We start from the raw sequence: 8,323 nt of genomic DNA, 5'->3' as shown, positions 1-8,323 counted from the left end.
GGTGGTGGGTGGTGGTGGTTATGTACTGTGGAGTTGGTTCTGACTCATAGCAACCCTGTATAGGGTTTCCTAGGCTATAAATCTTCAGGGGAGCAGAAAGTCTCATCTTTTTCCAGTGTAACTGTTGGTAGTTTCAAACTGCTGACCTTGAGATTAGCTGCCAACTCAAGATCACTACACTACCAGAGTAGTTAACAGCAACAACAACAGTATATAAATAAATATATATATATATATTTGTTGTTAAGTGCTGTCGAGTCTGTTGCTACTTGAAGTGACCCAGCCACCTGCCACTCCTTGGAATCCCTATACAGGATCGCCGTGAGTCAAGACCGAGACCACAACATTTAAAAATATGTATTTAATTTGTGTTTCTTAAATCAAATAGCTTAGTGTATCCAAAGATCTGGCTAGATAGATGTGTCTGTATGTCCTTAATTTATGGAACAGTGTGTAAAAATAGTCATGTAAAATAATATGGGTGAGGAAACAAATTTGTGTGTAAGTATATACTTTTAGAGGATTCCCATGTGAAAGATATAATTGTAAGTGATATCTAATTTTAAAAACATGATTCATTTGTTAAAAATTAAGAACCAAATCAGTAAATCAAAACTCTATTTATTCCTCTTATTCCTACTTCATCTTTAATAAAATCTCACCAATGAGTTGATATTTGACCTATATAAATAACAAGTTAAGAAAAATTAACATAAAACCCCCAAATGTAGATATTGCCATCATTGTCTGCTTTATTCATATGTAGAAAAGAGGAAACGAAACCATTTGCTAGCATTGGAGCATTAGCCACGGATTGCTGTTAAGTGCCATAAAGTCAGTTCTGATCCATAGCAACCCTCTACAGGGTTTCCGAGGAACAGCTAGTGAGCTTGAACCACTGACCTTGTGGTTCAAACTGACTTTGCAGTCCAGTGCATTAACCCACAGTGCTACCCCAGGACTCCTTATTATGGATTAGCCATAGGAATAGCCCTGAATATTCTGTTGGAATAGATGAAGTTTCCATTTGATGTGATTAGAGGATGTGACCTGAAAATATTTATCCTTCATCCTGAAATTCGATCAATTAGCACATTACACCCATTCTTCACTTATCAACATGGTGAGGTTCCAAAGACCAGGTCATTATGTGAAAATCATGGTTATGTGAAAATGGGTCACAAAATGCCTACATCATTAAAACACTGACAAAATTACATCATTACCTAATTGACAAACCACTGAGAATCATGGTCCAGACAAGTTGGAACATAATTCCAGCCAGCATTACTCTCACCTTAGTGTTCATTACTGTCAGATGCATGTCATTAATTCACAAAACAGTCAAATAGCAGATTGTTTACTAATGTGGTAAATGGGAAATGCTGGATAACAAGATAGTTGATAAGTGAGGAGTAGGCGTATTTGGTGCTGTAGGATCAGCACTAGATGGCAAGGTCTGTTTGAAAAGCAAGGTCAGCGGTTCAATCCCCCAGCTGCTCTTTGTAAACCCTATACAGGGTTCCTATGAGTTTGAACCAACTCGATGGTACTTAACAATGACAACATACAGTTTACAAAATGCTTTTGTATAGATTAACTGCCTTGGAAGTAGAATTGCTGTTCTATTCAGAAAGAGCCATTTAATTATCCCACAGGGGATCTATTTTCCTCCTAATGTCTAAAAGGTCTTGTAGTGGTATTGTCTCCTACCTATAGCTATCCATCAGCCATACTTCAGTAGGATTTAAAAAATCAGATCGAGCCCCTCTAAATCTAGTTAATGTTGTTGTGAGATATTGAGTCACTTCCAACTTTTATTGACCTTGTGCAAGCAGAATGGAACAGTGCCTGATCTTGTACCATCCTCATAATCATTCCTACTTCATCTTTAATAAAATCAATGTTTGAACTCATTGTTGCAGCCACTGGGTCTTTCTCTTTTTCATGACCCTCAACCAAGTATGATCTTCTCCAGGGACTAGTCCCTCCTTGATAGCATGCCCAAGTATCTGAGATGATAGCTCACCATCCTCACTTTTAAAAAGCATTTTGGCTATATATCTTCAAAGACAGATTCGTCATGCACTTCTCTGGCAGTCCATGGTATATTCAGTATTTGTTGCCAACACCATAATTCAAATGCATCAATTCTTCAGCCTTCCTTACTCATTTTCCAGCATTTGTATGCAGATGAGGCAAATGAAAACAGCAGGGTTTGGGTCAGGCACACCCTTAGTCTTCAGAGTGACATCTTTGCTTTGAGCAAACACTTTAAAGAGGTTGTCTGCAACAGATCTGCCCAGTGCAACAGTTGCTTGATTTCTTGGCTGCTGCTTCTGTGGGCATTGATTGTGGATCCAAGCAAAATAAAATCCTTGATAACTTCAATCTTTTTTTCTGTTTTTCATAATGCTGATTATTATTCCAGCAGTAAGGATTTTTGTTTTCTTTATGTTGAGGTGTAATCCACACTAAATGCTGTAGTATTTGATTTGTATCAGTAAGTGCTTCAAGTCTTCTTTGTTTTCAACAAGCAAAATGGTGTCATCTACATATCACAGGTTGTTAATGAGTCTTACTCCAATCCTGATGCCATGTTTTTCTTCATATAATACAGTTCTTTCAGATTATTTGCTTAGCAGAGTGAGTAAGCATTGTGAAAAGGTACGACCCTGACACACTTTCTGATTTGAAACCATTCAGTATCCCCCTTGTTCTATTTGAACAACTGCTAGTTAGTGTATGCACAGGTTCCACATGAGCACAATCAAGTGTTCTGGAATTCCCATCCTTTGCGATGTTATCCATAATTTGTTATGATCCACATAGTTAAATGCCTTTGCACAGTTAATGAACACAGGCAAACATCTTTCTAGTATTCTCTGCTTTCACCCAAGATCCATCTGACATCAGCAATGATAGCCTTAGTTTCACATTCTCTTTTGAATCTGGCTTGAAATTCTGGCAGCTCCCAGTGGATATGTTGTTGTTGTTGTTGTTAAGTGCCATCGAGTCAGTTCTGACCCATAGCGACCCTGTGTAGGGTTTCCGAGGAGCAGCTGGTGAGTTTGAACTACTGACTTTGCAATTCAAACGGCTTTGCAGTCTGGCGCATTAAGCTGCAGTGCCACACCAGGACTCCCCCAGTGGATATACTGCTGCATATATCCACTGGGAGCTGCTAGAAAATTAGACATTGGCCAAAATCGACATTGCTTCCTTCCCACCCCCATCCCATCTTCTAACCCAACCGCATTCAGCTTCTCTGAAAACGACAAAATTAAAAAATGAACTTTTGAATTACCTTCAGCAAAATTTTACTTGTGTGTGATAGTAATGATACTGTTATGCAATTTCTGCTTTCTGTTGAGTCACATTTCTTTGGAATGGACACAAGTATGCATTTCTTTCAGTTGGTTAGCCAAGTAGCTGTCTTCTAAATATCTTGGTATAGATCAGTGAAGGCTTCCAGAATTGCACCCGTTTGTTGCAGCATCTGAACTGGTATTTTGGCAATTCCTGGAGCCTTGTTTTTCACCAATGCCTTCAGTGCAACTTGGATTAAAATAAGATAGTTGTGTCGCATTTGTTAAGATTTATAGAGACCCTTTATAGGGTTTCCAAGAGTTGCTGGTGGGTTTGAATTGCCGAGCACAGTTAACAGTCTAGTGTTTATCCTACATTGTCACACCAGGGCCCAAGTTAAGATTCATTGTGATGAAATGAATCTATTGAGATTAGTTTTGTATTACAAGAAAGCAAGTGTCTGGGGAAGGAAAGAGAAGTCATTCTGACCCTTGTACAGGAGAGCAGGCAGAAGTCAAGTCAAGAAAAGCAAGTGGGAGAACTCCAGAATCAGAAATAAAGAAGTTGCTCTGGGTAGCTGATTTAAGAACTCCGTAAGTTCCAACACTGTGAGACCAGTGTGCTGTCCCCAGGGAACACTCTGTTCTGGGCACCCCTACAGTTTAAAATGATCCACCAGTTTTTAAGAGATACTGTCATTTTCAGAGAAACTGAATGCGGATGGGTTAGAAGATGGGATGGGGGTGGGAAGGAAGCATTGTCTGATTTTGGCCAAGCTCAGTGTTTGGAACTTGAAATACCATATTAGCAAGTTATCTTTAGTCAATGTCCATTACATAGTTTGCAGAGAAACCAAGAGATTCTGGGGGGCAGGCAACACCTATATGCCACCCCTGTACAGCTAGTCCCCTAGAGCTTCTTGGGTTCAGGATTTAACACCCATAAAATTTACAACCTGGTTCAAAGCCACATGGCTATTCGCTGTCAATGCTTGTAAAAATGAAAAATGTTACCTCCAGAGTCGAGTTACACAGAACTCTGTTGACCTTCCCATGTAGAGGGGAGTTACATATTCAACTTCCTCCCAATTGTGAGAGGAAAATTACAGTTTAAATAATGTAATTAGGAATACTTCAAAATCAAGGTTAAGACTACCATAAAATTTTGCATATCTAAACTGTATTATATTCTGAAATTAGACTGCATAAGCATTACCATGTATACTACAATTTATGGACAATTCAAGGGACTTTCAAGGGCAGTTTTTGAGTACACTCGCCCTCCCCTTAGATGGAATTTAGAACCTAACCCTGGTACGAAGTGACTCCGTTCTAGGTTAAGCCTGTCTATGCCTTTGTATCATGCATTTGCTTCATGCCCACCTTTTTTATTTAGCTTGACAGTTTGCTAAGATCAGAATCTATCTTACAGCTCACAAATATTAATTCTACTTTATAATGTTTACTTTTGGTTTACTTGAATCAAAGTTGACAGCACAAACCTCAAAATGGCTGCTCCAAAATAAACAAACAAAACCTTTTCTTTGATTTTTCTCAGTTCATTCATTTATAATAGTTCAACAGTCACCCATTTTCCGTGAGACTCTGGTGAGCCTGATAGCATGAGCACACAGTCCTTGTGACTTCCCTTCTGAGTTCTGGGCCCCTGTTTCTAACCACTTTCTGGGAACACTGCAGGCATTTCACACTTCACGCCACCCAAACAAGAATTTACCTTTCCCCTCTCATACTCCCTATGCCTACCCGTTTGCCAAGCTAGAGGTCTCAGAATAAACTTCAGAGCAAGGCAATGAAGCTGGGCTTGGGTTTGAATCCTGATGCTACCACTTAGCAGTTATGTGACCTGAGGCAAATTGCATGATTTCTGTCTCCTCAGTTGCCTCACAGATCAAATGGGGATAATAATGGTAAAGACTTCATGTAACTTTTTTTGAGAATCGATGACGTACTGCATGTAAAAGTATGAAGCTTGGTACAGTGTAGATGTTTAAAAATGGCAGCTACCTCCCTAAATTCAATTAATTCCATCCTGAATCCAGCTCTCTGAATTTCCATTCAGACCTTTGCCTGGATTATCACAAGTGTTCTACCTGCTGCTCTTTTGCCATCAGTTTTCCCTCACTCATCTTGGCCAATCTCCTCTCCAAGCCCTACTTTCCCCGCCCACCCCCACCTTTTCATTCCCCCTTTCTTTATTCTTAGGTACAACAATTGTCTTTTGTGATGATGTTCCCTCACATATGTTCCCTCTGCTTGCTTTTCATTTTTCATCTGGGAACCTCCTAACCATAGCCAGGGTCCAGTTCAAATTTTATAGCCCCAGTACAAGTCCCAGCATGCCATGGTCTCCCTGCAGTGGAGTCATCAGCCTGAGAGATGTTGTAACTTGGCCCACAAGCCCAGTACACTCTAAACTCTACTGACTTCTTTATGCTGTCCACATACCCAGTGCCTGGTGTTCCCCTGGCCCCCTCCAAAAACCAAACCCAAACAAAACAAAAGCGGTGGGAATTTTTTCACATTCTGGAATTACACAGTCATCTTACCTTCCTACACAAGGCTTTCCTCTGAAATACTTTCCCCTAATTCAGGTCCTCTACTTTTGGACTTGATGGTATTTAACAACAAATTTCCACTCTGCCCCAACCTGGTTAACTCCTTCTAACCCTGGGGTTCTGTATTCAGTCATCTGACCTCTTACATACTTGACCTATTTACTATAAAGGAGCCCTGGTGGTGTCATGGCTTTAGTGCTGACTGATAACCCAAACATCAGGTTGGCAGTTCAAACCTCCAAGACAGAAAGATGTGGCCATCTTCTTCGATAAAGATTACAGCCTTAGAAACTCTATAGGGCAGTTTTGTTCAGTCCTAGAGAGGCACTTCCAGTTGAAATCAACTCCTCAGCACTGGATTGTTTATTATACACCTCCTTAACACCTGCCTTGTTCCTGCTCGCTACATTTCTCACAGTTGCAATGATACATTTATTTGTATTCATATTTGTGTCTTCCACTAGATTATGCATTTCATGATATTGGGCTACTGGGTTGGTATTCCCAGAACCAGTGGGGTCTGCTATTTTTTAAATGAATAAATGAATGTCTCCCTTACTTGATAAACTGCATGATCAAGTCCTTCTCATCATTCTGTCCTGGGATCAGCATAGTGTATGACTGAATGGCAATTAGATGGCTACACTGTATGCTAACACTATCAAACTTAAACACTATTAATAAAAATGCTATTATTATTATCAAGAAACTGTATGGATCTATGTAACTAACTCAGGTTCTTCCACTGACTTTTGGGCTTTGGGGACCAGCATATTAGTAGTATATTATGCTTGCGGCTAAGAACACGTGGGTTTTTTGTTTGTTCGTTTGAACTTCAAAAAACACTGTTTGGATGTGCTAATGGTCCCAGAGGAAAAGAACAGCCACAATAAGCAAAGTATTAGGTTGAGAACAGAAGTAGAAGAATTAACACAGGGCACAGTCTACAGATTTGCTGAGAAACTGGAAATTAACAACTTGCATTTACTACCGAAGATAACTTCGTTTGCCTTCAGTCTGTGAACAAAACTTGTGTGTTCAGTGGCGTACTTGCAAACAAACTTGCCACGAAGAGATTTGCTGCTGTGGGAAGGTTGGAGATGAGGAGAGACTATTCCCTGGGTGTCTTCTAAAATTCCATATAAAAAATCTCCTTTTTGCTTTCAAACAGAATACCATTTTTAAGAGGATTTTACATGGAAATCTAATCAGTCTGTAAATGCCCTAGATACTGTTATTGGCGTAAGATATATACATTGTACATATCAAAGAATGGTAAAAGACATTTTTCATTTATTATTTATAGGAAAGGAACGCAAAGTCCCAATTAGCGTCTAGATGCTTGAGAACACCGGGATACGCGTCCTTCCCATTTTACAGCTAAAACAAGCCTTTGAAACTCGTCCTGCTTTTGCTTAGGAGCGACTCAGACATGACAGAGGATTGGATCTTTTTCTCCTTTGGGGTGGGGTCGTCACAGCAGCCGGTTTCTTTTTCTGTGGGAATGAGGTTTGGAAGGGCCCATGGAAGAGCTGTGAGAAACCAGCAAACAAAACGCGGGTGATGGATAGTGTAAACAGCACCCGGCAGCCTAGAGGGCGGCGGCGAGTTTGGGTGTCGCATTCCACGAAGCTCCTTTGCCAAGGGAGGGTGGTCGAGCGGTCCCCGGAACAAAGCCCAATAGGGCGCAAGGAAGGAGAGGTCACAGCGGGTCAGGCAAGCACTCGTTGCTTCTCTGGCGGGGACGGCTGCTGGGAATAGCGTGACGTGCCAGCATTTATTTGACGTGAGGTGTTTGGATGCGGCAAAGGGAACCGAGGAGCGCGAGTGCCAATTACCACTCGTGGGGACCCGCACCCAACTCCAGCTCTGGAGGATGGCGGGCGCGCGGGCGCCTCTGCGCCTGCGCGTCCGCCGGAAGCTCCTCCTCCTCGAGGCTCTCTGGGCGCGGGACCGCGCCTCCTCATGGCGGCCGCCGCAGTGTGTGGTATTTAGCGGGAGCGCGCGGCGGGCTCGAGGACGCGCGAAACGGCGGCAGCGGCGGCGGCCAGGGGGTATCCCGGGCGGCCGTTGTAGGGCGCGCTGTCGAGCAGCGGAGGCGGCGACCCAGTGTGTCCCGTCGGTCTCGGCACGGGGAAGAGGCGGCGGCACTGCCCGCGGTGGCGGGGGTTGGCGACGGAGCGCGTTTGAGCGTGGACTGAGGTCCGAGGCGCGCTCTCCGCCCACAGGTAAGTGGGGCCCGGCCTGGAGGGAGGAGCCGGGCCGTGAGGGGCTCTCCGGGAGGACTCCCGGGCCTGGTAATGGCGGCGGGCGGGAAGGAGGCTAGGCCGAGTCCGCGGTCCCGAGCTGGCCCAGGGTAGCCCCCGGCGTGGCGGCGCCTTTGTCTCGGGCCGAGCCCGGCGGCCTGGCCGAGCGCCGCCCCCCGTCCCACCTCTGCCC

The 8,323-nt window shown here is 43.2% G+C and overlaps 1 protein-coding gene across 1 annotated transcript in view; it reads left to right on the top strand.

The window, feature by feature from the left end:
* Positions 1-7,930: 7,930 nt before the first annotated feature.
* Positions 7,931-8,323, top strand: part of SIAH1 (siah E3 ubiquitin protein ligase 1) — a 37,423-nt gene continuing 37,030 nt past the window's right edge. Inside the window, exon 1 of the mRNA XM_006872573.1 lies at positions 7,931-8,112. The gene's annotated coding sequence lies outside the window, so the exon portion shown is untranslated. The remainder of the gene's footprint in view (positions 8,113-8,323) is intronic.

The sequence above is a fragment of the Chrysochloris asiatica genome, unplaced genomic scaffold (genome assembly GCF_000296735.1).
Source record: "Chrysochloris asiatica unplaced genomic scaffold, ChrAsi1.0 scaffold00204, whole genome shotgun sequence".
Classification (NCBI taxonomy): domain Eukaryota; kingdom Metazoa; phylum Chordata; class Mammalia; order Afrosoricida; family Chrysochloridae; genus Chrysochloris; species Chrysochloris asiatica.
Note: the sequence above shows the minus strand (reverse complement) of the source record. Positions and strands in the feature narration are given on the sequence as shown.